The sequence below is a fragment of the Eptesicus fuscus genome, chromosome 2 (assembly GCF_027574615.1).
Source record: "Eptesicus fuscus isolate TK198812 chromosome 2, DD_ASM_mEF_20220401, whole genome shotgun sequence".
NCBI classification, from domain to species: domain Eukaryota; kingdom Metazoa; phylum Chordata; class Mammalia; order Chiroptera; family Vespertilionidae; genus Eptesicus; species Eptesicus fuscus.
Window position 1 is genome coordinate 45070486 of NC_072474.1, and position 7503 is coordinate 45077988.

The 7503-nt window shown below is 43.7% G+C and overlaps 1 long non-coding RNA gene across 1 annotated transcript; it reads left to right on the forward strand.

The window, feature by feature from the left end:
* Positions 1-3536: 3536 nt before the first annotated feature.
* Positions 3537-6240, forward strand: LOC129151597 (uncharacterized). Its single transcript, XR_008558235.1, has 2 exons — positions 3537-3626; positions 6089-6240. It is a non-coding gene; the product is annotated as an uncharacterized LOC129151597 (long non-coding RNA).
* Positions 6241-7503: the final 1263 nt, after the last annotated feature.

The window sequence follows — 7503 nt, forward strand, 5'->3', positions numbered from 1 at the left end:
ATAGGGGCTCCCAAAAGAATATTCAGGATAGAAGGTGAAAAGAAACATACAAAAACAAATCCTAAAGGAGCATCTTATTGGGAGCTTCTAACTTATTTCTCTAGAATCATATCATCTCTGATCCTAGTTGGACTGGGTAGGGAGAGGTAAGGAAGTAAGAAATATTGGAGAAGGGTGTGTTTAGGTTAGCATGGTGGGGGAGGGGTGGGTTGTCAGGTGGGTGTGATCCTAGTGGTGATACTAATACATTTTAGTGAAGGAAACTTTCCTGAATCTTAAATCATAAAACATCAATAGCCACTGCCTTCTAGTGAACAAGAACTAAGAGTCTCTCTCTAAACCCAGGAAAAGGGTAAAGTCATAATTTTGATGGATGAGAGGGCTGCTATTAAAAGTAAAATTTAGAAAAAGAAACTAAGTTTGATATAAATAAGTAACACAGTCCAGAATTGTAGTCTAGACGCAGTTACTGAAAACCTGCCAAAAATAATAACTTTAATATCCATTATCTCATTTACTATATACAATAATCTTGAAAAGAGGTAAGACAATTGTGACCCAACTTATTTTATTTTTAAACACTAGAGAACATGTGTCTAACACATGAGGGGACGAGTCAGAGAGAGTAAGTAACTTGCCCAGGGTCACACAGCAGGTGATACATTCTCAGACGTAAACCTTCTTCAATGTTCTTTCCACAAACGAAAGGGAAACAAATAAACCAACTTTAATTCCTTTCTGGAGGCGGAAAAGAAGCTCTGATCAGCTTGCAACATTGTATCAGGCTGATCATATTGTCATTTCTTGCCTGTGCTCACACAGACAGAAGAGGATGGTACAATGACAGAAACATTTAGAAAAAGCGTATTTAAGGTATTCTTTTTTTTTAAGAAGGTCAACCACTGTGTAGAAATTCTGTTCATTCTAAATGTGAAGTGAAAGTTAACCTATTCCCTAAACTACTTATCGAGGAAAGAACAAGTTACTGAAAGTCTTGAAATATAACATACTGGAGTTCTTTTTGATTTCTCTCTTCTCAAGCCACAGAGAAAGTTGTCTGGAGTGTGTGTGTGTGTGTGTGTGTGTGTGTGTGTGTAAAGAATCATAATCATTGGACAAGAAGACATAGATTCACGTTTTCATCAAAAATTAATTAAAAAATATCTGCAGTTAAATTGAAGTATTTTTTATAGGGCTGGAGAGAATGGGGTTTGATAGATTTAAGTTAAATAAGATTTTCACAATCACAAATTTTCTAATGAAACTTTATGCAACATAATCTTGAATGAGTAAAATGGTTTTTCCCTAAACTATTTCACAAAAATATGTTTCATACAATATTAGCTAAGAACAATGCTCTTCAACAGGGCTGCTTGCCAAGCAATAACAATTTATAACATACCCTATATCTTTAGGAAAAAAGCTAATGGAGTGAATTCATTATAGAGTTGTTCATTCTTGGTGACAATAATCATTTTACTTTGTAGCTCACATTTTTGCTGTTAGAGACTTCATGCATCAGCCTATATGCAGGGTAATGCATGAAATTCAAAAGCAATGTTGGTGACAAGAAAAATAATTACAGGTCCCACCTTTTAGCTGGGACTTTTGCTCATAAGGAAATGTTGTACTATACTAGTAAATTCAGAGGTTGGGAAGAAGCTAAGCAAAGGATTTGAGATAAATGAAAACGAGCCTAATCACGATGCCTTCTCAGAAATGTTTTCAAAATGTTTTAAAAATAAAGGCTTGCCAGTCTTACTTTCCATTGCATAAATGGTTGTTCAAGTCTAAATTTCTAATTTGTAGTAGTTTACGGTAGCGCTGAGGACACCCATGTGTCAGTCATGTCTCGGTCTCCACATTCTTGAGAGGCATTTCAATCAGTGCATGAGCGTAACCAAACCAAGTCAAACTGTGTCGCGATGGGGTCTGCTCAGGAAACCCTCAAAACACAGAAGGACCAGAACTGGATGGAAATACCGTCATGAACAACCCTCAAAAGAGTGTTAGAATAATGACATATCTGTTCCTTCTTGTTTCAGTTAGTGGTGGCATTTCCCATGCTCTGCTTTCTCAGCCTTATTCTATGCTAACGTTAAACTCATGTTATGATGGCTCACTGCTTTCGTCTCACTTTAATAACCTTATTTATTCTCTTACTAAGTGATGTAATAGTGAACAAGATGTGTCCCCTGCCCTCACTGAGCTACAAGTCAAATGGGAAAACACATGTGCAGATGGGCAATTATAAATCATTCTGAGATGTGTGAAGCGAAGGGTGCCAGCTGCCGTGGGAAGCTCATAGTCGCAGGTGCAGGGAGAACTTCTCATGAAAGTAACACTTAAACTGCAAGCTTATAAGGACTTAATTCAGGCCAAGTAGAAGAAGGTCAGAGAAGATCACTGGTGGAGATAAAACAGGACATGAAGGACAGGGGCACGGCAGCGGGTGGCATGCTTGAAGAAATCAAACACGTTCCAAATGAGTTGGGGGAAAAGTCCAGAGGGAGCGTGTGAATGCCCAAGCGGCAGCAGTGGGCAGACCTGTGAGGGTTAGTGTGAATCACAGCGAGAGGTTTGCATTGTGGCCTGGGAGCAATGGGACATCCTAATGGATCTTAAAAGAGAAGAAAATGATCAGATTTGGATTTTGGAAACATCGTTGCGTGATAGCGGCGAGAACGGATGGAGAGGACACAATAGCTGAGGCCAGGACACCAGCAAGGAAACGGGAAGTCGCTTAGGAAAGATGAGAGTGGACTGGAGATGAGGCCACAGGAAGAGAGAAATGGACGGGCCCGGGGGGTCTCACCGAGGGAGACAGAAGGGAGCACAGGCAGGGCGGGCAGAGGCAGGGCTGGAGGATGCCACCTAGCTTTCGGCCCTGGCCAAGGAGGTGGTTGGTGGGGACTTCCACAGGACTGGAAATAACAGCAAGAGAAGAAGACCCAGAAATGAGAGTTTGGGAGTTGTCGGAGAAAAAAAAAAATCGGTGATGAAAACGTTACGTTTGAGGCACCCGAGGGCCATCCAAGGTGCAGCAAGCAGTTGGAGACGTGAGCCTGAAACCTAGAAGAAAGATTAGAAGGGAGTCACAGACGTGTGCGTCTTCTGCATGAAGGTGGCGGTTGAGGCAGACAGCCTTGGGCTCTGAGTGAGAAGGAAAGGGGGCGCCAGGAGCAGCACCCTGGAGGTTGGAGAGGAGGAAGCGCAGCCCCGAAAGGAGGCAGCCGGAGGTGCCTGGTGCCTGGGAGCCCCTGAGGACAAGCCTCCCGGAGGCGGTCTGGCCAGGTGAGCAGTGCACAGGCTATTGGGCGGTCACCTGAGACCAGAACGAGCCGTGCCCCTGGAATACAGCTGTGGTGCATTCATTGCCATCCTTGGCAAAGCAGCTTCAGTACAGGAGCAGTGGTGACCGTGACCGTGACCAAGGCCAGGCTGTAGGATCAACAGGAAGGGCGGGTATGGAGATAGGGAGTGCAGAGGACTATTTAAAGAACGTTAGCTAAAGAGAGGAGGAAGGAGTTAGCGAAGTAGCTGCCCAGGGAGGTGGGATCAAGGAAAGAATTTTTTAAGATGGAAGACACTTGAGCCTGTTTACTGCTGGGAGACAGCAAATTGAGGTGAGTGGTTAAAGATAAAAAAAAAAAAAAAGAAAACGTATTAAACAAGGTCTCTGAAAGCTGGGGTCTTTGACAAGATTATTCTGCTGACAAGATGAGGGCTTATAAAGGAGCAAGGCTAATTTGTTCAGTGTAAAGTGTTTGTTTGTTTGTTTCTTTACATTGTTACGGTTCAGGTAGGATATAGTCTATCATGAGTCACACAGGCTAAAATAAGTCATTTCATGGTGCCCTCCCTCCATCCCTTCCTCTCTACTGGGCCTGTGGACTTTCTTCACCAGTTTTATCATTGCTTTGGAGAGAGGGAAATGGGGTCTGTGAAATGTATTATGAATTAAATGCTGATGGTTTGGCCAAGGCTGAGGTGATGTCTGTAATATCATATATAATTCTAGAAGTCAGAGCTTCCTTTATAACACAAGGGTGTATTTTAAAACACTACAAGTGATAAACAAGAAAGGTTTCCTTATGGTGGTGGGAGACTCCCCATCCGGGTGATGTAACGTGATGGCTGTGGTTTCTAATCCATGCTTCTTATATGAGTGGCAGTTCTGTGATCCAGGAATAATCATCAGGTTACATACCAAGTATTGATTGCCTACTGAGTACTGGACACAAAGTATGTATTACTTTTATATTCTTACAAGAATCCTGGAAGTTAGATATTATTATTTTCCGTTTACAGATAAGTAACGGCTCAGAAAGAATAAATAAGTTTCTACAATCAAAGAGCTAGTAAATGGCTGAACTAACACTGGAACCCAGGTTTGTCTATTTCAGTGTGAGCACTGTAACCTGAGCAACATGATGTATCTTTCAGAAATATCTAATTAAAAATTATTTTTGTTCCACACTTTCCTCATAGCCATGTGTTGTTATGCAACACTGAACACAACATAGGAAAAAATTGGTATATAAGGGAGAGAGTTGGAGGAAAACTGGATCCAGAAATATAGAGATTTATTGGAGGGGGGAAACAATCTCCAGCACCACACAGTCCTTCAGCTCACCCATTCTTTCATGCTCTCCATTTCTTCATTCAGTGAACACTGTTTTAAAATTTACAGAGTTGTTTTGTCACCATAAAGCTAAAAGTAATTACATAATTACATACTCAATTCCAATTATAACAAGCACTGCAAAAGAGAATTTTGGAGACTTGGGAGGGGAGAAGTTAAAAGGAAGGCTAAAACTCAGTTTAGAAGTCAATTTAACCTTTCTTGGAAGAAGATATAACTGAGCTTTGAAAAGCTTTTGGAAAATGAGTAGAAGTGAACCGATCTAATGGGGCTTGAGGAGGAGTCTTGTTCTCGGCAGAGGGATTGCAGCAGGGGAGGTCCAGGAGCAGAGCGGGCAGTGGCTGGAGAATGCAATCAGACAGGCTGGTAAGGCAGGCAGGGGCCAGAAGATATTGGGCCTTGTACGTCACATTAAATATGGAGTCATTATCTGTGGATTTCATCTGCTCAGGATCCATTGTCCCTTTTGTCAGATAATGACACTATGATATATCCTTGGGGAACCAACCTTCCTACCATGAGGATCAGGGAGATCTGGTCAGCTTTAAGGGTGAGCACATCCTATCTAATAAAAGAGTAATATGCAAATTGACCATCACTCCAACACACAAATGGCTGCCCCCATGTGGTCAAAGATGATTGCCCCCATGTGGACACAAGATGGCCACCACAAGATGGCCAGCAGGGGAGGGCAGTTGAGAGGGACCAGGCCTGCAAGAGAGGGCAGTTGTGGGCAATCAGGCCAGTAGGGGAGGGCAGTTGGGAGGGACCAGGCCTGCAAAGGAGGGCTGTTGGGGGCCATCAAGCCTGCAGGGGAGGGCAGTTAGGAGTGACCAGGCTGGCAGAGAAGGGAAGTTGGGGCGATTGGGCCTGCAGGGAAGGACAGTTGGGGGGGACCCAGGCTTGCAGGGGAGAGCAGTTGGGGGGGACCAGGCCTGCAGGGGAGGGCAGTTAGGGGTGACCAGGCCTGGAGGGGAGGGAAGATAGGGGCAAACAGGCTGGCAGGGGAGCAGTTAGGAGCCAGCAGTCTTGGATTGTGAGAGGGATGTCTGACTGCCTGTTTAGGCCCGATCCTAAACAGGCAGTCGGACATCCCTCGAGGGGTCCCAGATTGGAGAGAGTGCAGGCTGGGCTGAGGGACATGACCCCACCCCCCATGCACGAATTCGTGCACCGGGCCTCTAGTGTTAAATAAACTTTGTCCAATGAGAGAGTAACCTCCACCTATCCCCTTCATCCCTGCGGGAATTAAGCAGAAGCCTACAACCCAAGTCAGGCCAATCAGAACCAATAAGACTAACTCGCAGCCTTTTGCTGATGGTGCTGGGGAAAAGTATTCCCTTTCTGCTGGGATTGTAGGTACTATGGGATGTAAACCTAAAGCTATGGCAACCAGGAGGAAAAAAAGTTGAATTCTTTCCAAGGCAATGTTTTCTCCTACAGTGTGGCCAACGTGGAGAGAAGAGGAACTGAGAGATGAAGAGGAGTCCAGCTGGCATCATGGAACAGATCTATTCTATAACTTTTCCGTTTTGTGAACCAGTAAATCCCTCTTACTAAGCAAGCCCATTGAAGTTATGTTTTGCTCACTGAGACCTGGAGGGGCCCTCATTTATTTACTTATTTTTAATGGTGCAAGAAATGAAGTATGGAATGTGTAATCAGCTGAATCCAGGTAGGAAAGTAACTATGAGGACCCCTCTTTCTGAGAAATTAACACAACAGTGAATGAAATTGGAAAATAAGATTGAAACCAAGAGCCCCACTCATCCCTGTTGACAGAACACCAAGGTAAAAACCCCTCTGGCATCTAGATTCAAGAGTTAGGCATCAACACTAACTCTGACTTTTATTGGTAACTCATTGAGTTTACTGGAAACAAAAAGATTGTAGAGTTTACTAAGCATTTAAGGAACTTGTGTTTCCAGAGAAACTCAACCACCCATAACCTCAGGGTTGTGATTGCTCAACCTCAAAGGCAATACTCAGTCAGGATCCTAAAGCCACACCAACAGAAACAGCCAGATTAGTGGAGTATGATAATTAGAAAGTAAATATTCATCAGGGCCTTTCTCAGCTGTGGCCACAAAGGACAAATTACAAGGGAAATCATTCTAGAAGACAGTTCCAAGAGCAGACAGAAGGGCTCCACAAGAAATTCACTCTGAAGCCAATTCACTCTGTTCCTGTCCTGCAGGGTAATGTACACGCAGAGAGTATATTGCATGCCACCTGCCTCCCATTTCCCCTTTTTTAAGTAGAAGTTTTCATGATAATTTGTTTCCTCCTCATACACGTGCTACCAGCGAGACAGGGACTTCAGTTCTTGTTTTCTTGAAGGAAAGATTTCAATCAAGAGACAAAGTGTAATCCGGCCAGCATGGCTCAGGAGCATCGACCTATGAACCAGAAGGTCACAAACCAGAAGGTCAAGGTTCAATTCCAGATCAGGCACATGCCTGGGTTGTGGGCTTGATCCCCAGTGGGAGGCTGTGTAGGAGGCAGCTGATCAATGATTCTCTCTCATCATTGATGTTTTTATCTTTCTCTTCTACTCCCTTCCTCTCTGAAATTAATATATATAATTTTTTTTAAGAGAGAGAGAGAGAGAGAGACAAAGTATAGAAAAATCAAGCAAGAATTTATTGACCACAGCAAACACATACTTAGGATAGTGAAACAAGACCAATACTCCCCTGGTTGCAAATCTCATGGGGTCCCTTAGTGGGTAGGGGACACATGCCTGTGTGGGAAGGAGAGGGGGAAGGGCATGCTCTCTGGAGGGAGAGTGCATAGGGACCTTCATTTTCAGGGGTTTTAAAGTCTGAGTGTTTAGGGGAGGTCTTAGTGGCAGAGCA